We start from the raw sequence: 23,348 nt of genomic DNA, 5'->3' as shown, positions 1-23,348 counted from the left end.
ACATAAGGTACCACTAACCACCGTAACGAGTGGAACTCGGGGGCACTGCGTGCATTCAAGCACTGCCTGTCTAGTTCCAGGCTTTGTAAATCATTCCTCAGAACCCCCATTCCCCCCTCCCCTTGGCCCTTGGTGACCACAAATGTTGTTTCCGTCCCTGCGCATTTGGTGATTGTGGACATTCGGTGGAAACGGAATCACCTGCTGTGTGGCCTTTGGTGACTGGCTTCTCTCACCGGGCACGGTTCAGGGTTCATCTGTGCTGTAGGGCGTATCCGTATTTTGTTGCCTTCTGTGGCTGAACCATATTCTGTTTTATGGCTAGATTGTATTTTGTCTCTCCGTTGATCTGTGGACGGGCAGTGGGGTGGTTTCCAGGTCTCGGCTGTTGTGCACAGTGTTGCTCACCCATGGGTGTACACATGTTCATTTCTGACCCTGCTCTCAGTCCCCGTGCATGTCCACTCAGAAGCAGAACCGCCGGGTCGTACGGTGGGTCCGTGTAACTCCTTGAGCAACCCCCGTGCCGGTTTCCACTGCAGTTTTTTCAAAGCTGTTCTGTGTTGAGGTCCTCGTCTTAGAGAGTTTCGTCTGCTTGGGCTGAGCAGCGCCGAGAGGCAGAATTACATCTCCTGTCCGAGCTTGTGTTGAGGAAGCATGCGTTCAGCTGTGAAAGAGCAATTGGCAAACGCTCGGCATATATTACGAGCACTGCTGAGACTTGTTTCCGCCTGCCCTGCCGCTTATTAGGAAGGTCAGCTGCCAAGGTGTCATGGATGGGACAGGGAGTCCCAGAAACTGGCCGCTGATGGGCAGGGTCTCATGCTTCCAAGCTCAGGAAGGGACAGAGCGGCCTCATGCAGGCCGGGGCGTCCAGGTGGGCCGTCCAGACCCACGCCGGTACCCCACACTTGGGCACAACCTTTGCACCACCCTTCCCAGACTCGAAAATCCAGAGGGGCCATTCCCGATCCCGTGGCGGGCTGGCCTTTCAGGACAGCGCGGGGACGGGGAGTTGGTAAAGTTGAAGCTGCTCCTGAGCTTGCACTGGGTCCTGGAACCAAGAGCCACAGGGTCAGCTGGGACCCATTGCCCACCGGCCATTTCTCCAAGCTGGGTCACCTGCCTTTCGTTTGGCACCTGGCTTCTTTGCTTCTCTGTCCTGCCCTCCCCTTGCCATGTGTCACCCCCGCCCCAGTCTGGGGACAGAACTGGAGGGTCTGAAGTGGACAGAGCGCCGTGGCTTATGAATATTTAAGCTCCCCTTTGCTGAGGGGCTGTTAGGTTTGTGTTGACTCACGTACATCTCACTTCGGACGCCCGTTCCCTCACCCTCAATACAACTGCATCCAGCTGACAAATTAGGAGATTAGGGACTTTATTAGACGTGATGGCATAGAAGTGGCTGAATGACTAATTACAAATTATCCTCCACAAATAGTGCTCCTGGCCACTGCCCAGCCATTAACTAGGTCATGGAACTTATCATGGTACAGTGGGATACGTGGCATATACGTGGTACCTAATTTGTATTATGTTGTGTATTAAATTATGTACCTGGTTGGATCCATTGCAGGGATCAATGCTGGTGACTCCTGGGGGCGTTCTGTAAAGAAGTACAGAAATTCCGTAAGTTCCCAGCTGCCTTTGACCGTGCCCGCCACGAAACATTTTCTAATGGAAACTGTAGTCCTGTGATTTTTCGCTAAAGTCGTACGTTTTACGCTTGCATCTTTTACAACAAATGAACCTTGTTTATGAAATTATACTTGGTCAGTATAATTATCTCAACTTGGTCCAAGCAGTGACCTAAGGTGGGGAGGTGAACGTTATTTCGATCTGTGATAAATTAAATGTTAAGGATATTAGGAATCACTTTGCATGGCCTTTTTATATTTTTTTACAAACAGTTTATTCCGTTAATCTCCTTGCAGTGCTGCCAACCATTAGTTACTATATTCATAGAATTAGGGTTTCCTTATTTTATTTACTTTTTCCTTTTTACTATTACTCGTTTTTTATTTTTAATTTAAATTCAGTTAGCATGTATTATTTGCTTCGGGGGTACAGGTCTGTGATTCATCAGTCTTGCACAATTCACAGCGCTCACCGTAGCACATACCCTCCCCAATGTCTATCACCCAGCCACCCCATCCCTCCCACCCCCCACCACTCCAGCAACCCTCAGTTTGTTTCCTGAGATAAGAGTCTCTTATGGTTTGTCTCCCTCTCTGGTTTCATCTTGTTTCATTTTTCCCTCCTTTCCCCTATGATCCTGTGTCTTGTTTCTCAAATTCCTCATATCCGTGAGGTCATATGATACATGTCTTTCTCTGACTGACTTATTTTGCTTAGCATAAAACCCTATAGTTCCATCCACATCATTGCAAATGGCAGGATTTCCCTTTTTGATGGCTGCATAATATTCCATTGTGTATATACACCACATCTTCTTTATCCATTCATCTGTCGATGGACATCTTGGCTCTTTCCACAGTTTCGCTATTGTGGACATTGCTGCTATAAACATTGGGGTGCACGTACCCCTTCGGATCCCTACATTTGTATCTTTGGGGTAAATACCCAGTAGTGCAATTGCTGGATCGTATGGTAGCTCTATTTTCAACTGTTTGAGGAACCTCCATACTGTTTTCCAGAGTGGCTGCACCAGCTTGCATTCCCACCAACAGTGTAGGAGGGTTCCCCTTTCTCCGCATCCCCGCCAACATCTGTCGTTTCCTGACTTGTTAATTTTAGCCATTCTGACGGGTGTGAGGTGGTATCTCATTGAGGTTTGGATTTGGATTTCCCTGATGCTGAGCGATGTTGAGCACTTTTTCATGTGCCTGTTGGCCATTTGGATGTCTTCTTTGGAAAAATGTCTGTTCATGTCTTCTGCCCATTTCTTGATTGGATTATTTGTTCTTTGGGTGTTGAGTTTGATAAGTTCTTTATAGATTTTTGGATACTAGCCCTTTATCTGCTTTGTCATTTGCAAATATCTTCTCCCATTCTGTCGGTTGTCTCTTGGTTTTGTGGACTGTTTCCTTTGCTGTGCAAAAGCTTTTTATCTTGATGAAGTTCTAATAGTTCATTTTTGCCCTTGCTTCCCTTGCCTTTGGCGATGTGTCTAGGAAGAAGTTGCTGTGGCTGAGGTCGAAGAGGTTGCTGCCTGTTTTCTCCTCAAGGATTTTGATGGATTTCTGTCTCACATTATGGTCTTTCATCCATTTTGAGTCTCTTCTTGTGTGTGCTGTAAGGAAATGGTCCGGTTTCATTCTTCTGCAGGTGGCTGTCCAATTTTCCCAACATCGTTTGTTGAAGAGACTGTCTTTTTTCCACTGGGCATTCTTTCCTGCTTTGTCGAAGATGAGTTGACCATAGAGTTGGGGGTCCATTTCTGGGCTCTCTATTCTGTTCCACTGATCTGTGTGTCTGTTTTTATGCCAGTACCATACTGTCTTGATGATTACACTTTGTAATAGAGCTTGAAGTCCGGAATTGTGATACCACCAGCTTTGGTTTTCTTTTTTAACATTCCTTTGGCTGTTCAGGGTGTTTTATGGTTCCACACAGATTTTAGGATTATTTGTTCTAGCTCTGTGAAAAAGAGTTGATACTATTTTGATAGGGATTGCATTGAATGTATAGATTGCTGTAGGTAGCATAGATATTTTAGCAATATTTGTTCTTGCAATCCATGAGCATGGAATGTTTTTCCATTTCTTTGTGTCTTCCTCAATTTCTTTCATGAAAATTCTAGTTTTCTGAGTACGGATCCTTTGCCTCTTTGGTTAGATTCACTCCTAGGTATCTTACGGTTTTGGGTGCAATTATAAATGGGATCGGCTCCTTAACTTCTCTTTCTTCAGTATCATTGTTAGTGTATAGGAATGCAACTGATTCCTGTGTGTTAATTTTATATCCTGCCACTTTGCTGAATTCCTGTATGAGTTCTAGCAGTTTTGGGGTGGAGTCTTTTGGGTTTTCCACATAAAGTATCATGTCATCTGCAAAGAGTGAGAGTTTGACTTCTCTGCTGATTCGGATGCCTTTGATTTCTTTTTGTTGTCTGATTGCTGTGGCTTAGACTTTTAGTACTCTGTTGAATAGCAGGTGTGATAGTGGACATCCCTGCCGTGTTCCTGACCTTAGGGGGAAAGCTCTCAGTTTTTCCCCATTGAGAGTGATAATCGCTGTGGGTTTTTCATAGATGGCTTTTATGATATTGAGGTATGTACCCTCTATCGCTACACTGTGAAGAGTTTTGATTAAGAAAGGATGCTGGTCTATGTCAAATGCTTTGTCTGCATCTATTGAGAGGATCATATGGTTCTTGTCCTTTCTTTTATCAATGTACTGTACAACATTGATTGCTTTGCAGATGTTGAACCAACCTTGCAGCCCAGGAATAAATCCCACTAGGTCATGGTGAATAATCCTTTTAATGTACTGTTGGATCCTATTGGCTAGTATCTTGATGAGAATTTTGGCATCCATGTCCATCAAGGATATCGGTCTGTAGTTCTCCTTTTCAGTGGGGTCTTTGGCTGGCTTTGGGATCACGGTAATGCTGGCCTCGTGAAAAGAGTTTGGAAGTTTTCCTTCCATTTCAGTTTTTTGAAACAGCTTCAGAAGAATAGGTGTTATTCTTCTTTAAATGTTTGGTAGAATTCCCCTGGGAAGCCATCTGGCCCTGGGCTCTTGTTTGTTGGGAGATTTTTGATTACCACTTCAATTTCCTTGCTGGTTATGAGTCTGTTCGGGTTTTCTCTTTCTTCATGGTTCAGTTTTGGTAGTTGATACATCTCTTGGAATGCATCCATTTCTTCCAGATTGTCTAATTTGTTGGCATAGTTGCTCATAATATGTTCTTATAATTGTTTGTATTTCCTTGGCATTGGTTGTGATCTCTCCTCTTTGATTCATGATTTTGTTTATTTGGGTCATTTCTCTTTTCTTTTTAATAAGTCTGGCCAGGGGTTTTATCAGTCTTATTATTCTTTCAAAGAACCAGCTCCTAGTTTTGTTGATCTGTTCTACTGTTTTGTTTTGGTTTTTTGTTTTTGTTGGGTTTTTTTTTTTTTTTGGTTTCTATTTCATTGATTTCTGCTCTAATATTTATTATTTCTCTTCTGCTAGGTTTAGGCTTTATTTGCTGTTTTTCTCTCTAGCTCCTTTAGGTGTAGGGTTAGGTTGTGTATTTGAGACCTTTCTTGTTTATTAAGAAAGGCTTGTATTGCTATATACTTCCCTCTTAGGCCCACCTTTGCTGCATCCCAAAAGTTTTGAGGAGTTGTGTTTTTATTTTCATTTGTTTCCATGAACTTTTTTTTAAATTCTTCTTTAATTTCCTAGTTGACCCATTCATTCTTTAGTAGGATGTTCTTTAGCCTCCATGTATTTGAATTTTTTTTCCAACTTTTCTCTTGTGATTGAGTTCCAGTTCCAAAGCATTGTGGTCAGGAAATATGCAGGGAATGGTCCCAATCTTTTGGTACTGGTTGAGACTAGTATTTGTGACCCAGTATGTGATCTCTTCTGGGGGATGTTCCATGTGCACTCAAGAAGAATGTGTATTCTGTTGCTTTGGGATGGAATGTTCTAAATATATCTGTGAAGTTCATCTGGTCCAGTGTGTCATTCAAAGCCCTTTATTTCCTTGTTGATCTTCTGCTTAGATGATCTGTCCTTTGCAGTGAGGGGGGTGTTAAAGTCCCCTACTATTATTGCATTATTATCAATGTGTTTCTTTGATTTTGTTATTAAAATTATATATAATTGGCTACTCGCATGAATGTTAGGGGCATAAATATTTGCAATTGCTAGATCTTCTTAGACCCTTTAAGTAGGATATAGTGTCCTTCCTCCTCTCTTATTACAGTCTTTGGTTTAAAATCTAATTTGTCTGATATAAGAATTGCCACCCCAGCTTTCTTTTGATGTCCATTAGCATGATAAATGGTTTTCTAGCGCCTCATTTTAAATCTGGAGGTGTCTTTGGGTCTGAAATGAGTCTCTTGCAGACAGCATATCCATGGGCTTTGTTTTTTTATCCAATCTGATAGCCTGTGTCTTTTGATTGGGGCATTTATTCCATTTACATTCAGAGTAACTATTGAAAGATATGAATTTAGTGCCATTGTATTGTCTGTAAGGTGACTGTTACTCTATATTGTCTCTGATCCTTTCTGGTCTATGTTACTTTTGGGGTCTCTTTTTGCTTAGAGGACCCCTTTCAGTATTTCTTGTAGGGCTGGTTTGGTGTTTGCAAATTCTTTTAGTTTTTGTTTGTCCTGGAAGCTTTTTCTCTCTCCTTCTGTTTTCAGTGACAGTCTAGCTGGATTCTTGTCTGCATATTTTTCTCATTTAGTGCTCTGAAGATATCATGCCAGTCCTGTCTGGCCTGCCAGGTCTCAGTGGATAGGTCTGCTGCCAATCTAATGTTTCTACGCTTGTAGGTTACAGACCCCTTGTCCCAAGCTGTTTTCAGGATTTTCTCTTTGTCTCTGAGATTTGTTAAGTTTCACTATTATATGTCAGGGTGTTGACCTGTTTTTGATTTTGAGGGTCGTTCTCTGTGCCTCCTGGATTTTGATGCCTGTTTCCTTCCCCAAATTAGGGACGTTCTCTGCTATAATTTGCTCCAATGTAGCTTCTGCCCCCCTCTCTCTTTCTTCTTCTTCTGGGATCCCAACTATTCTAATATTGTTTCACTTTATGGTATCACTTATCTCTCAACTTCTGACCTCGTGATCCAGTAGTTGTTTATCTCTCTTTTTCTCAGCTTCTTTATTCTCCATCATTTGGTCTTCTATATGCTAATTCTCTCTTCTGCTTAATTTATCCTAGCGATTAGAGCCTCCATTTTTTATTGCACCTCATCAATAGCCTTGTTGATTTCAACTTGGTTGGATTTTCCTTTATTTCTCCGGAAAGGGATTCTCTAGTGTCTTTGATGCTTTTTTCAGGCCCACCTAGTATCTTTATAATCATCCTCCTGAACTGTAGTTCTGACATTTTACTAATGTCCATATTGATTAGGTCCCTGGCCATCGGTACTGCCTGTTGTTCTCTTTTTTGAGGTGAGTTTTTCCTGTCTTGTCATTCTGTCCAGAGAAGAACAGATGAATGAGAGAACAAAATACTAAAATAGCAACAACAGCCCAGAGAAATATACACTAAACAAATCGGGAGAGATCTGAAACAAGGGGAAAAAAAAAGAATATAATCAGACAGGTGAGCAGAATAGAGCAATATACTGGATTCTGTGTATTTGGTCTGTTTTTTAGAAAACTAGATCCTAATATTGTAAAGACAGAAAAACTTGTATTTGTACAAAAATAAAATTAAATACAATGAAAGGATAGAATGTAACTGTAAAAATGGAAATTAAAAAAAAAAAAACAAGAAACAACAACAACAAAGGAAGGGATATAAATAAACAGGTGAACAGAACAGAGCAATACCCTCTATCCTGAGTGTATTTTGGTCAGTTTGTTAGAGGGAACTACATCTCAGAATTGTAAAGAAAGAGTAACATATGTACAAAAATAAAATTAAGTACATTGAGAGGATAGAATGCAACTGTAAAGATGAAAATTTAAAAAGACTTTAACAAAACAAAAAAAGGAAGAAGAGAAAAAGAAAAAAGAGAGAGACTATGACCAGGCGGGTGAACAGAACAGAGCCGTACACTAGATTTTGGGTGTATTTTGATTGTTAGAAGAAACCGAATCCCAAAATTTTAAATGAAGAAAAACTTACATATATACCAATGTAAGGTTAAATACAATGAAGGGATAGAATGTGACCGTAAAAATGAAAATGGAAAAGTTTTAAAAAAAGGAATTGATGAGAAGTTGGTTGAAAAAGGAGAGGAGAAAAATTTTTGAAAAGGAGAAAAAAATAAAATAAAAAAAAAAAGTTGAAAGACTAAAGAATCATGGGGGGAAAGCCGTGAATTCTATGTGCTGTCATTTCCTTAGCGCTGGAGTTTTGCTGTTCTCAGACCTATAGCATTGTCATGCAGGATCCTTCCCCAAGAGAGTTTTCCCTGTGGCACATACTTTATTATATTCTCACATATCCATCATCATCTCACACAGGAAACACATCTCGTTTCCGGCAAGGATACGCATGGCTGCTTTTTCCTGGCGTGTTAAAAGAACAGAGATTCTGGGATGCCATTTCTCTCAGTCGTGGTTGAAAACGAAAGCTGATGGGTCATTGCTGCATCCATAAATAGCATGTTTAGAAATAGGGCTGTCTACTTTCCATGTACGATACAGGAATAATTGAATTTAAGTAAATTTGGGAAGAATTGGCACTCCCGGCAGCCCTTTGATAATAAAAATACGCTTTGCTTAAAAAACTTCGACCATTACCAGGAAATCGTCTTGAAGATACTGTTCTTTCTTTGGATTTCTTCCTAAAAAACATGGCTTTGGGGTATCCGTGAACTGTGAGAGCCTCAGGTGCCCACATTTAAAAGAAGGGTGAGGAACATTATCGTGCCTGCTCCCTGGAAGTCTATAGTACCTTTAAGCCGCCGTGCCCATGGGGTGCTCAAGAGTGCTCAAGAGTCTAGAATGCCTCCCATGAGCAGCGCTCTAAGCCGCCGTGCCCACACGGTCCATGTGGTGCTCAAGAGTCTAGAATGCCTCCCATGAGCAGCGCTCTTTGCTGAATGTGGGCCTGAGCCTTTTCCCTGGGCCCTTGCCCCCTTCCTGGCTCCTGCCCTTTCACTCTGCGGGTCAGGCTTTTTGCTTTTCTGTTTCTGTCCTCACCTTGGTGACTTCCTATATCAAGACCCTGGCTCCTCTCAGCCACATTGGTTCTCTGTCCTGGTTGTGCTGCCTGCAAGAGACCCTTGAAGCTCCTTCCAAATGGAGGCATCTCCCAGCCGCTTCTTCTCCTCCTGGTGTCCTAGGAAGCTACCCACCAGGCTGGAAGGTGCACTGGGCAGAGCCTTTGCACCTTCACCTGCCCGCTGTGAAGACCAAATGAGACAGCGTATGTTGTAAGAAGCAGGCGAAGCTAGTTAGGTCAACAGTGTCCATCAGATCCTCGTTGCAAGAGTAGGTCTCCTAAAGCAGGGTGAGATACAAGACTGTAGACCTCCAGAGACATTGGGGAACATTCAGTCATACCTGCCCATTCACACTTAGCAGAAAGAGACTAAGAATCAGACAAGATCCAACTCCTTCTGCCATTCCCAGGGGCCCATGAGGACGAACTCTACTCTAAATCAATATATTTGTTTGGACAAATGCACTCTGTCTTCTTATTTTTAAGTAGTTGGTGAGATGCATGTTTACAGTGTGGAGGCACATTTTCCATGTCATTTAATTCACCCACTTGTACGGTTCAGTGGTTTTTATCAGGTTACCAAGTTGTGTGAGCTCCCTAAGTCGGTTTTAGAACATGCTCATCACCCCAGAGAAACCCTCCTGCCCACCTCCCAATCCCCATGACGAACCCCTGCCTGAGCAGCTGTTCACGAAGGCATATTTTTCTAGCTTTCCTCCAATTTTTTTGAACCCACGGCACGGGAATGGTGCCCTCGGGATGTTGACAGGCATCCAGTTACATCACTCTGTGGCACGACCCTATAATCATTTTCTGAGAAAGACCCAGAACTCAGTCGCTCGGGCATGAGGAAAACAAAAGCTCTGCATGCTGTCTCCGCGACCCTGCTTGGAATGCTTGCCTTTCCTCTGCCTTCGTGTGAAACCATGTAACCTCTCTTCTGCCATTGTTCCTGGTTTCTCCTCCTCCTTATCTGGTTATTTCCCAGGGAGATGCCTCTGGCATTCTTTCCTACACTCGAGCCCTTAAGACTGATTTTCCCTTGAGCAAGCCAACTCACCTGTCAGTGAGACCGCCCTGACTTGTACATCCCCGACTGCTGTCAGCTGAACAGATGCATGATTTTTTTTTTTTTTCAAAACACACAGCTAATAATAAGGTTGGGGAAAATGCACTGCGCATAGGCAGTCCGCACCACTGTAAATAAAACTTAAGACTTTAAATCTGGACATGGGAGCATGCTGGGGGATTATTTGGGTAGGGCTTTTCAAGAACAAAAATCCAAAATGATGTGATGGGGGAATAGACAATAGGCCACTAGGCCTGATCCAGACAATGAATAATGAGTTCCTACCTGCACATGACAGAATTGACAGAGAGGCCTGATATTGGTGATCTGGGACTTCAGCTATCGGACATCCACTGGGAGTCTTGCCCAGCAAAAAGCTTAATATGTGGTAGCCTCTTTTCTTTCTGGAAGCTTCATGCTGCAGATAAAGTATTGCTCTGAAATTGGCTGTGATAAACAAGGAAGAATCGGTTGGTGAAGGGCAAGCGAGCTATCTTCGGGGAGAAGTGACCCTTCTCTTTTAAAATCTGTAATCATAAATGACCAACGTGCTTCGTTCGGCATGTGCCCTGGGGTTCAGAGTCGTTTAGAGAGAAATATAGATGTTCTCTCCTGGCCGGGGACTCTGAAACAGGAATGACTCATGCGTTAGGATGTACTCAAACATGAATGTCTACCAGTGTACAGTCACAAAACCTTAAAGGGTCCAGCAGACAAGGGAAAGCATAAGGAATTAAAGAAAGTGGCACCATGGCCTCGAACCCAGACTTTGAAAGGGAATGTATGCAAGGTCAGGGAGGACGGAGAGAATCATGAAATGAATGGCTTACCTTCTCTGTGGAAGGTCAGGAAGATCAAAACCCCAAACACACTGGTCAAAATACTCCCTTGGTGCTCTGGTTCCCAGGTCTACCTTGATTGAATTTCCATGCCCTTGGACAGAACAGCACACCCACTGCATCAGACCTGTTGGAAGCATGGACATTTGCCATGTTTAGGTCAGAAATCACACTTGCAAAGTCCCTTTTGCCATGTAAGGTGACATATTCACCAGTTCATGGGGATTCGGGTGTGGCCATCATTGGGTTCCATTGATGTAGCTTGTAAAAATAGATCTTGGGGCACCTGGGTGGCTCAGTCAGGTAAGCATCTGACTCTTGATTTTGGCTCAGGTCATGATCATGGGGTGGTGAGATCGAGCCCTGCAGCAGGCTCTGCATTCGGTGGGGAGTCTGCTTGAGATTCTCTCTCTCCCTCTGCCCCCCCCAACAGGTGTGCACTCTCTCTCTCTCTCTCTCTCAAATAAATAAATAAATCTTAAGAAAAATAAAAATAGACTTTGATCCATTTTCCGTGGGCCTATCACTTAGCTATTTGTGTGTTCAGGAGTTCATTAATAACAATTGCAATTGCTTGCTAAAATAAAATTATTGTATGAGTAATATCTATGGGTCCACTGACAAGCAAGGTGAACGTTCACTTTTCCTGCTGTCTCTTCTGCATCGCTCTTATACAATAGAGACCTTTTTCTCGGGTCAGTGTTCTTGAGCCAGTTCAGGGACGTCTGTGGTTGCAAAGAGAGACAAAGGTTACTGTAAACAGATGTATTCTATCAGTGCAAAACCTTTCAAATGAGAATGTTCATCTAAATCGGGCATTACCCCCAAAAAATTTTTGTTAGCTACTAGAGCTTCAGTGCTAAAAGGAACTAACTCTATTCAGTGATCTTGTCTTTTGGTGTTTGTTTAATGATTTTTAATGGAGCAGAGAGGGGGAGATACTTTGTTGGAGGTCCGATGAGGGGAGTTTCAGCTCTGGCCACCTCTCCTAATCTGCATGCTCCCGGCAGGTGCAGGTGGGGTACCACCTGGCTGGGCACCACCTGGCTGGGACACCACCTCGCTTGGACACTACCTGCCTGGGGTATCTGAGTCTGTTGGTTTTCCCCTCACTGCTGTTGCCTCTGATCATATTCTCTTCTGTCAAAACTTTGTCGTCCTTTCTTTTCTTTTCCTTTCCTGACAGACTCCTCAAGAGTTAGCTCTTTCTAGCCATTGACCTCTGTTTTCCTCCCTATTCACCGGATCTCCGTGGATGGCACGGGCATTCCGACCTGGAGTCTCAGGTTTCTAAACCCAGTGGGGGATCAAGCAGGAAAAGTCAGAGTTCCTACTGGTTAAAGTCACTTCTTGACCAGCATACGGTACCAGAGATGAGTCACCCTCTGCTGTCATGACTGGCCAAGGCTCCGCGGGTCCTTGCGGGGAGGCCGGTGGTGTTGGGTAGATAGCAGAGACGTGGGATTGTGCTGTACTTTCAGCTTGCGACACTGAGCAGGACACCCACCCTTCGTGGGCTCCAGACTCAGTGTCCTGAGTTTACATCTGGCTGTAAATCCGGGTGTTAATTAATGAATGGTGCTGAACTTTTAGGGGGTGGGGGTGTGAGTCAAGTATTAGGTAATTCATAAAAGTCTTCGCCTGAGGGAACTGGCATGTGCCATAAATTCCCCCCAACCACCCAAGATTGATAATTTTACACTGAAAGCAAGTAATTAGGTATCTGCCCCTAAATCACTTTTAAAATGCACACTCAAAAGTTGACAAACTGTCCTCATAAGTCAGACACCACTTACCAGCCCAGTACCAGTGAGCAAAGCCCAAAGCCGGTGTTTTTCACGGATGGCTTGATTGTCGATGCCCTGATTCACCCGTCCCTGGAGAGAAGGGGATGTTTAATGTCCACCAATGAAACCCTTCCTGTTTGAGTCAGCAGGGCGAGCGTGTCTACCAACCAAAGAACAAGGGACTCTATTCCATGGTAAGAGGCACAAAGGTGGTGTGTAGCCATTTATGTGTTCAAAGTCCTACACATATTAATTCAATATAGTATCACCTTTGGCATACAATGTTAAGATTATAGAGACCGGTCTGCCAACTGTTGGGTGCTCAGCGTAAAACAGAACCCTGTTTCTTGGCGCTGTCCTCATGAAAACTCCCGTGAGTAGGGCTAGGTCTGGCCAAGAAAGGGTAAAGGATGAAGAGTGACAGACACTGTTTTAGGGAGCCATCTGGGAAGGTAACTGTCTATGAGGGGCCCACATGAACAGTTGAACAGTGTGGCCTGATAAAGGACAGGAATCTGCAAAGACCTGCTGGTGTGCCCTGGTGCAGGTCCCTAACTGGTGGCCCATCAGCCGCAGCCACACAACTGACCACTGTCACCAGACACCCAGCAGAGCACGAGCTCACACCAACATCATGGCGTGTCAGGTGTATTGAATTACTGAATTCCTGAATACTGAATGCAGCAGTATCAGCAACCTCGCCGTCATGGCTGAGATGAAGTTTGTCCTAGGAGTTGATGCCACAGAGATGGCCTCCTAAGGAACGATTGTAATTAATTTTGTTATACCTTGATTCTGTTTTTTAAGGATCTACTCAACTGTGAATTATAAAATTTTCCCCATTTATGTCTCGCATGAAAGGATGAGCATTGGTATATCCTTCCTTTCTGGTACGAATTATCCTTGGTAATTGAAAGGAAGGCTATACAGATGATCATAGATTCAGTAATTGTCAACATTTTGCCATATTGGCTTGCTCTATCCGGCCTTAAAGTTGATGACCGCTTGACCCTGACTTTCACGAGGCAGATACTTAGCAGTGCAATCCTACAGTGGGCACCAGAAGCCTTCAGGAGCTAATGGTAAGGAAGCCAGGTAACACTGGCTCACATGTGCATACTGTAGGTGTTGGCCAGGGTTGATCAGGTGCCCCTCAGTGCCCAGTACCAGGCAGTCCCCTCCCTGGCCCCAGCACAGGATGGTTGTTCCACATCACGGGGTAACTCCACCCAGGCCTCCAGGATAGCTCTTCAACCAGTGTGCCTGACTAGACTCCAAAATGGATTCTGGCATTAGTCCTGACCTTTGAGCTCCCCGTCACCAGGGGAGATCGTCTTTTCATAAACACCACCTGTTATCGGCGGAATGGGTGGGTTGTTGGGTAGGAAAGTGGGGTTAAATGATAATGAATGCCCACGGATTGTCTGGGCTTCCTGGGGTGGATTGGTGGGTGGCCGGTTTGAGAAACAGTTAGAAATGAGGCCATGAGACCATGCGAGAGCCAACAGGCATGAGAACAGTAGGTCAGTTCTGGGTCCGCTCCAGCTTCCCTTCCCATTCCCTGACTCCCTGGGCTCTAGGAGGGAGAACTAAGGAGACCCAGCTGTTCTTTTTTCTTTTTCTTCTGCTTTTCTTTGGGGTTTTTTTGTCTGCTTGTTTGTTTGCTTTGGAATTCCCACACAGTTAACCTACAGTGTTGTATTAGTTTCAGGTGTCCAGTCTAGTGATCCAGCACTTCCATAGGACACCGAGTGCTCATCATAATAAGTGCACGCCTGCATCCCCCTCACCTCTTGCCCCCAACAGCCTCCACTCTGGGGACTATCAGGGTGTTCTTTAGAGTTGAGGGTGTGTTTCTTATTCCGCTATAGGCATGCACGTGCACGTGCTTGAGCACGCACGCGCGCACACACACACACACACACACACACACACACACACACACACATACATAACACACCTTCTTTATCCATTCATCTCCTCGTGGATACTTGAGTTATTTCTATAATTTGGCTGTTGAAAGTAATGCTACAAGAAACATTGGGGTGCATGTATCTTTTCAAATTAGTGTTTTCGTGTTCTTTGGGTAAATACTCAGTAGTGGAATGACTAGAGCATATGGCAGTTCTATTTTTAACATCTTGAGGAACCTCTGTGCTGTTCTCCAGAGTGGCTGCACCAGTTTGCGTTCCCACCGACAGGGCAGGAGGGTTCCCCTTTCTCCACTTCCTCACCAACACTTTTTTTTGTTTGTTTCTTGTGTTGTTGATTTTAGCCATTCTGACAGGTGTGAGGTGGTATCTCATTGGGTGGTTTTGATGTGCATTTCCCTGATAATGAATGATGTTGAGCCTCTTTCCATGGATCTGTTGGCCATCTGTTTGGAGAAATGTCTCTTGATGTCTTCCACCCATTTTTTAAAGTTGGATTATTTGTCTGTGTGTTGAGTTCTATAAGTTCTTTATATATTTTGGATACTAACCATTTATTGGATTTATCGCTTGTACTTATCTTCTCACTTTCAGGAGGTTTTCTTTTTATTTTGTTGATGGTTTCCTTTGCTGAGCAGAAGCTTTTTATTTTGATGTCTTACATTTTATTTTGTTGAATTTGTTGAGACTTGTCTTGTGGCCTGATCATGTGATCTGTTCTGGGGAAAGTTCTGTGTGCACTTGAAAAGAATGTGTGTTCTGCTGTTTTTAAGATGAAATGTTCTGAATATATCTGTTAGATCTATCTGGCTCAATATGTCATTCAAAGCCACTCTTTCCTTCTTGATTTTCAATTTGGATGATCTATCCATTGATGTAAGTGGGGTGTTAAAGTTCCCTATTCTTACTGTCTTAGTCTTCCTTCCTTCCTTTATATTGTTATTGGCTGCTTTATGTATCTGGGTATTCCCATGTTGGGTGCATAAATATTGAGAATTATTATATCCTTTTATTGGATTGTTACCCTTTACACTTATATAATGTCTTTTTTCGTCTCTTGTTACTGTCTTTGTGTTTAAAGTGTATTTTGTCTGATATAAATATCGCTACCCTAGCTCTCTCTTCACTGCCATTTGCATGGGAGATGTTTTTCCATCCCTTCACTTGTGATGTGCAGGTGTCTTTAGGTCTGAAATGAGTCTCTTGTAGGCAGCATAGAGATGGGTCTTGCTTTTTTATCCATTCCGTCATCCTCTGTCTTCTGACTGGAGCATTTAGTCCATTTACATTCCACGTCATTATTGCTAGGTGTGTGCTAATTGCCATTTCATTGCTTGTTTTGTAATTGTTGTAGTTCTTCTTTGTTCCTTCTCTTGTTTTCTGTCAGGGCTTGCTAGCTTTCCTTAGTGCTATACTTAGGTTCCTTGATCTTTATTTATTTATTGATTGATTGATTTGTGGTTATCATTAGGTTTATATATAACATCTTATACGTTGATGGCCATTTAAGTTTATACCCATTCTTTTCTCTCACCCACATTTTACGTATATGGTGTCATACTTTGCCTCCTTTTATTTTGTCAATCCCTTGACTGAGTTTTATAGATATACTTAATTTTACAGCTTTTGTAAAGCTTCCTACTTTTCCTACTCCTACTTAGAGTCTTTCTTTTCCATTCAAGGAGTCCCCTTCAACATTTCTCCTAAGGCTGCTTTCGTGGTGATACGTTGCTTTAACTTTTGTTTGTCTGGGAAACTCTGCCTCTCCTTCTGTTCTGAATGACAGTCTTGCTGGATAGAGTATTCTTGGCTGCAGGTTGTTTTCCTTTCATCACTTTGAATATATCATGCCACTCTCTTCTGGCCTGCAGAGTTTCTGCTGAAAAATCCACTGCCAGTTTTATGGGGTTCTCCTTGTGGGTATCTGTTTTCTCTTGCTGCTTGTAAAATTCTCTCTTTATCACTATTTTTGCCATTGTTAATTACTGTGTATCTTGGTTTGGAGGTCCTTGGGTTGATCTTTTTGGGTAATCTCTGTGCCTCCTGGATCTGGATTTCTGTTTCCTTGCCCAGATTAGGGACGTTTTCAGCTAATTGCTTCTTCAGATACATTCTCTGCCCCCTTCTATCTGTCTTCTCCTTCTGGGGTCCCTATAATGCAAATGTTATTACACGTGATGTAGTTGCTGAGTTCCCTTAGTCTGTTTTCATTTCTTATTATTATTTTTCCCTCACTTGCTCAGCTTGATTGCTTTCCATTACTCCATCCACCAGCTCACTGATTCATTCTTTTGCTTCTAGTGTACTACTTATTTCTTTTGCTTCTAGTGTACTATTTATTTCTTCTAGTGTATTTCTAATTTAAGTTATTGAGTTCTTTGTCTCCGATTTTTTTTTTTTTATGTTTTCTATCTCATTGTTGAGGGTTCTACCAAGATCCTCTACTCTTTTCTCAAGTCTGGGGAGTATCTTTATGACCATTACTTTAAATTCTCTATCAAGTGTATTGATTGTCTCAGTTTTGTTTAGCTTTCTTGCTCTTTCCTAGAATGCAAAATTCCTTGGTCAAAAGGCCATATCATAGATTTCACATTAAAGAGCAAATAAGTACCTAAAGCATTGCATTTCAGAAGAAGTATATGAGTGGGAACACCAGAAACTCTACTATTTCATGGTTTACTCCTAGCCCAGCATGTTTGTTATTGGTATGCTGGGTCTTAGATATTCTCTGGAAAGTCCTTCTTTGCCTGTTGATGAATCAGTAAATTGAGTTCACATTACAATCATCTTGGCTGTTGGTTTTTCTAATCAATGATTGCTCTATCTTGCCTTAACCTGAGACATTGACACACCTAGGGACCGTCAAGCTGAGTTTGAAGACCTCTCTCCCATTGCTTTTGGAGGGTTTGCCTAGGATTATAGCTTAGTGGGAAGATGGGGCTGTTTCATCCATATACACCTTGTACACACATTCAAGATTAAAGCTCTTATCAGCCCTTGTCTTATGTTCAGTCCCAGGAAATAGATTCTGGGACAAGGAGGGTTTTGGTGGTGGTGGTGGTGGTGGTGGTGTGAGTTCTTAGGATCCACACTTGTAAGGAGGATGAGGCAGAGGGAGAAGTTGGATTGTCATGCCCTTGCAATAAAGATCTCAGCGTGTGTCACAGGGAGCTCTGCAGCTCGTATGACTCTCAGAGTTGTCTCACTTTGAAGCAAGGAGGGTACACCTTTGGGACCCAGCCATGGTTACCTTGAGGGTGTGTGTGGGGGGGTGGTATCACCTTGGGAAAGGCAGGTCTCTCTGGCTGAGAGCAGTTTCCAAAGACCCACTTAGCGGAGAGCCATCGGTTATCAACACAACCAGCAGTTGGCAGGGAAGGTGACCTCTGTCCTCACTTGATGTCAGGACACGTGCTGTGGCATCCACCAAGGCTCTTCTTGCAAATTCCTCAACAGCATGTTCCACTCCTTCATGTTCAGAAGATGGTTTTCACCATGAGTTTCCATTAGCTTCTTAAACTCCTTCAGTCAATCTTCTGAGTATTCACACTTGGCTTGCGGTGGTTACTTCTGTATTCTGCCAACCTTTGCAAGTAAGTAGGGTGGCTGGCTCATCCACGTTTGCCCAGGGATGTCTCAGTTTGAACACTGGGACCCCTCAGTACTGGACAGACTGGGAGTATGGGTCATCCAATGGCAAGCCAGTCAGCCAGAATTCAGCAACGTGCCTTTCCGTTTCTTTACCATGTTCCTGTTACCACCTCCTTCTGAGACACAGCACAACCAGAGTTCTTTGAGGACCACACTTCTCGGCTGCTGCTAGTGTCAGGTGCTTTCTCTCCTTCTTTTCACTGCTACTCATGGGGTGTCTTGAACTCTTTTTGACGTTTTCCCAGCACAGGTAAGCCTGATGTCACAACAAAGCAGCATGGTACCAGCCAGCAGCAGTGACTGACAGGTTAAGATAACACCCTGATACGTCCACACAGTTCAGGTGGGGTTTTGCTGCCAAGTACAACTTGGAGTTTACAAAAATTTTCTGATTTCAAGGGCTTTTTGCATCTCAAAATCAAGGACGGGGGTGGGGGGTGGAGGTGGTTGCTGACTCCATCCCTTAGATCCCTGTTGTGGTTTGTAGCCTTGTACAACTGAATTGACAAGGGCAGGAGAGTGACGGACAGATGAGCAAGTAAATGACAGGTCCAGTGATTACAGATAAACGGAGACAGGAAGGGGTAATGAAGCATGCTTATGATTTGCGAATTCGCCAACTCATCAGTGTACGCGTTCCTGATAATAAAGCAGACATAATCTCTTGGTCTTGTTCTGTGACTATAACTTGGATTATAAATTGTGTCTAAAGAGACTTACTTTCATGTCACTTACCATTATAATAGTGGAGGCGTCATGGATACGAACATTGTTGCTGTGTGTGGTCATTGGAACAAACTGGACATGACCTGGATCTCCCCTCCCAGCTTCTTTTCCTACCTCTGTGATCACACCCACTTTAGTGATTATTGGACCAGTGCCCTAGTGCACAGTTTCTAAACCTTGATGCTGCTGACATTTGAGACCGACTCCTCCTTCATGGTGGAAGGCTGGGTGGATGATTCTCTGTGCTGGGGGACTGTCTCGTGCATCACAGGATATTTGAGGGCATCTCTGGTCTCTACCTGCTAGATGCCAGTAGTCCCTGCCCAACCATGAGGACCAAAAATGTCTCTAGACATTGCCTGATGACCCGTGTGGGGCAGAATCGCCAGTGGGTGAGAACAACGCCACGACTGTTTTGAAAAGCGTCCTTTGAGCACGGGCCTTTAGACTTTCCTGTGCTGTTTTCCTTCGGCAGGTAGGGTTTCTTGCAGTAATACCGCTGTGGTAGGCATTGTGACTTAATCTCTTTTGACCTGTTTGTTCTTCTTTGTCAGTCACCAGGGGTCGTGAGCACAAAGGATCCAATATGGGTCAAAGCGTTTCCATGCTGATGCCTTAAACTCTATTTTCTGCGAATAAAAGGGGTGGACAAGAGAAAGGAAAATGATGATTTGGATCTCTGCTGCCTCGCGAGGGGGGAGTCGCCCGGTTGTTCAAATCCACATCCATACGATCTTAGTCTTGCCCGATACTGTCATGGTGAGTGGGCAGAAGAGATGACCGTGGCAGGTGGTTCTGTCATCCCGGCAGTGGGAGGTCAAGGGTCAGTGCTGACAGCACGGCATTCCATTTCCACCAGAATCCGACATGAAATGCCAGGCTGGAAGATTGATTGCGGTTTCAAATGCCATCTGTGGCGGGGGGGAGACGGACGGGGGGAAGGGTGTGGGAAATAACCTTTCTGGGACACTGACTGAACCTACGAATTTGTTGCTGGAAGCTTAACTTCAATAAAGCAAGATCCCTGTTTACGAAAGTCTACAGAATAGTAATTTTTCTCCAGTGTGGTATTCTCTTGTGAATATGACTTAACAAGTGGGACTATACTTCATATTCTAAAGCATGAAGAATAGATTTATAGGTTAATTGTTTCAAGGCATATGCTAATTTTGTGTAAATGTCAACAACTAAAAATATGTATATATTCTTTTTTTTAAAGATTTTATTTATTTGTCAGAGAGAGAGAGGGAGAGGGCGTGAGCCAGGGGGAGCAGCAGAGGGAGAGGGAGAAGCAGGCTCCCCGCTGAGCAGGGAGCCCGATGTGAGACTCGATCTCAGGACCCTGGGAGGGTGACCTGAGCCGAAGGCAAACGCCTCGCTGACTGAGCCACTCAGGTGTCCCTAAAGATATATATATTCTTGAGTAGATTCAAAGCTGAACTCCCCTGTAGGACTCTATTCCAGAGGCTGAAAAACTTTTCATGTAAAGTGTCCGACAACTTCCAGCTCTATTACAAAGCTGTCATCATCAAGACAGTATGGTACTGGCACAAAAACAGACGCATAGATCAATGGAACAGAATCGAGAGCCCAGAAATGGACCCTCAACTCTATGGTCAACTCATCTTTAACAAAGCAGGAAAGAATGTCCAGTGGAAAAAAGACAGTCTCTTCAACAAATGGTGTGGGAAAATTGGACAGCCACGTGCAGAAGAATGAAACTGGACCATTTCCTTACACCACACACAAAAATAGACTCCAAATGGTTGAAAGACCTAAACGTGAGACAGGAGTCCATCAAAATCCTTGAGGAGAACACAGGCAGCAACCTCTTCGACCTCAGCCGCGGCAACTTCTTCCTAGAAACATCACCAAAGGCACAGGAAGCCAGGGCAAAAATGAACTATTGGGATTTCATCAAGATAAAAAGCTTTTGCACAGCAAAAGAAACAGTCCACAAAACCAAAAGACAACCGACAGAATGGGAGAAAATATTTGCAAATGACATAGCAGATAAAGGGCTAGTATCCAAAATCTATAAAGAACTTATCAAACTCCACACCCAAAGAACAAATAACCCAATCAAGAAATGGGCAGAAGACATGAACAGACATTTTTCCAAAGAAGACATCCAAATGGCCAACAGGCACATGAAAAAGTGCTCAACATCGCTCGGCATCAGGGAAATCCAAATCAAAACCTCAATGAGATACCACCTCACACCCGTCAGAATGGCTAAAATTAACAAGCCAGGGAACGACAGATGTTGGCGGGGATGTGGAGAAAGGGGAACCCTCCTACACTGTTGGTGGGAATGCAAGCTGGTGCAACCACTCTGGAAAACAGTATGGAGGTTCCTCAAACAGTTGAAATTAGAGCTACCATTCGATCCAGCAATTGCACTACTGGGTATTTACCACAAAGATACAAATGTAGGGACCCGAAGGGGTACGTGTACCCCAATGTTTATAGCAGCAATGTCCACAATAGCCAAACTGTGGAAAGAGCCAGATGCCCATCGACAGATGAATGGATAAAGAAGAGGTGGTATATATACACAATGGAATATTATGCAGCCATCAAAAGGAATGAGATCTTGCCATTTGCAATGACGTGGATGGAACTGGAGGGTGTTATGCTGAGTGAAATAAGTCAATCAGAGAAAGACATGTATCATATGACCTCACGGATATGAGGAATTCTTAATCTCAGGAAACAAACTGAGTGTTGCTGGAGTGATGGGGGGTGGGAGGGATGGGGTGGCTGGGTGATAGACATTGGGGAGGGTATGTGCTACGGTGAGCGCTGTGAATTGTGCAAGACTGTTGAATCACAGATCTGTACTTCTGAAACAAATAACGCAACATATTTTAAGAAAAAAGAAAAAGAAGAAGATAGCAGGAGAGGAAGAATGAAGGGGAGTAAGTCAGAGGGGGAGACGAACCAGGAGAGACGATGGACTCTGAAAAACAAACTGAGGGTTCTAGAGGGGAGGAGGGTAGGGGGATGGGTTAACCCGGTGATGGGTATTAAAGAGGGCACGTTCTGCATGGAGCACTGGGTGTTATGAACAAACAATGAATCATGGAACACTACACCAAAACAAATTATGTAACATATGGTGATTAACATAACAATAAAAAATTAAAAAAAAAATAAAGTGTCCGACAGTCGATATTTCCAGCTTTGAAGCCAAACAATCACTTGCGCAGCTAGTGACGCCCGACGGTGTGGCGCGGACGCCGCCACAGATGATAAGGGAGTGCACGGATGTGGCTGTGTTCCCGCACACTTTCTTTGTGGACACTGAAATATCAATCTCATATACTCTCCATGTGCCACCAAGTATTCTTTCCCCAACCATTTAAACATGTGAGAAACATTCTTCCTGGGCTATAAAAACACAGAGGGGACAGTCGTATAAGCCAGCGTTTGCAAGCCCAGCTCTACTCAGAAAATATTTATTGAGAGCTTGCTGTGGCAGACACATGGCCCCTCCGCTCTTGATCCTTTGAGCCCGTGGGAAGGACAGAAACCAAGTAAGAAGAAACTTCCTAAATAGATTATTGCACAGAGTGATCAGTGGTATCGAGGGGAGACACGGTGCTAGGATGGTTAGCTGGGGAGGGACAGATTTGCTTGGTGTTGGTAACCCGGGGGGCTTCTCTGAGGTGGTGGCGAGTCTGCTGAGACCTGTAGGTGAGCAGGGGTTAGGCGGCGAGTGGAAAGAAGAGACCTGCAGGAGGAGAGATCCTCGAGGCAAGAAAGAGCTTGTTGCGCTGGAGGGTTTCAGCCAGTGCTCGGGCAGCGTCTGACTCTTCTTCCTTTGAACGAATTCACAGGATGAGTCCAGTGCCCCTCGTTCGTGTCTGCTGAGAGCCGCTTGCATCACACGTGTCTGCTGAGAGCCCGCACATGGTGGTCTCCAGAAGCTAACATCTCTGAAGTCAGCCGTCCAAGACGATCTTCAGTTGGCACCCGTGTGAGTACAGGAAGTACTCATGTAGTCCCTTCACCACGTTTCATTGTTGACAAAGTGTGTGCCTCCCCGTGACCACTGTTTAAGTCACATCTGAGTACTTGGTGAGCGTGAAAATGGTGTGTTGTGCGAGATCTCGCATTGCAGGGGCAAGGTGAAAGCAGAGCCCACCCATCCCACGAAAGGTCATGTTTGCCAAGGGGAGCATCTGTAGGGGGCACACGTGCTTTCTAGGCAAAGGCAGTACCATGGAGGAGGGCAGTGTACATGGTCTGATTGCAGGAGCACGTGGTGTGTGTGTGGGGAACGTGAGCATTATGGGGTGCAGAGTTTATAGATGGTTGAAGGCATTTCCTAGACCTTTGAGGTGACTCTAGGTGAATCGCCCAGGCTACAAACTAGTGGTGGGGAGGGTTCTGCTCATGGTTCTCCTGGTTGATCTCAACTGCTTTTCTGCTTCCGATGCCTGAGGGACAGATGGGTCCCTTCTGCAGGAGGAGCTCCTCCGCTGGTGGAGGTGAGTGAGGAGGGAAAGAGCAGGCTCCCTTCCTGCAG

The 23,348-nt window shown here is 44.1% G+C and overlaps 1 protein-coding gene across 4 annotated transcripts in view; it reads left to right on the top strand.

The window, feature by feature from the left end:
- The window catches only part of STS (steroid sulfatase), a 156,123-nt gene that overhangs the window by 18,942 nt on the left and 113,833 nt on the right, over nucleotides 1-23,348 (top strand). For all 4 annotated transcript variants that reach the window (XM_025857406.2, XM_025857407.2, XM_025857405.2 and 1 more), the window contains exon 2: nucleotides 22,657-22,796. The gene's annotated coding sequence lies outside the window, so the exon portion shown is untranslated. The remainder of the gene's footprint in view (nucleotides 1-22,656; nucleotides 22,797-23,348) is intronic.

Source organism: Callorhinus ursinus, unplaced genomic scaffold, assembly GCF_003265705.2.
Source record: "Callorhinus ursinus isolate GAN/ISIS: 27379988/994484 unplaced genomic scaffold, GSC_fseal_2.0 scaffold16, whole genome shotgun sequence".
In the NCBI taxonomy this organism is placed as follows: Eukaryota; Metazoa; Chordata; class Mammalia; order Carnivora; family Otariidae; genus Callorhinus; species Callorhinus ursinus.
Note: the sequence above shows the minus strand (reverse complement) of the source record. Positions and strands in the feature narration are given on the sequence as shown.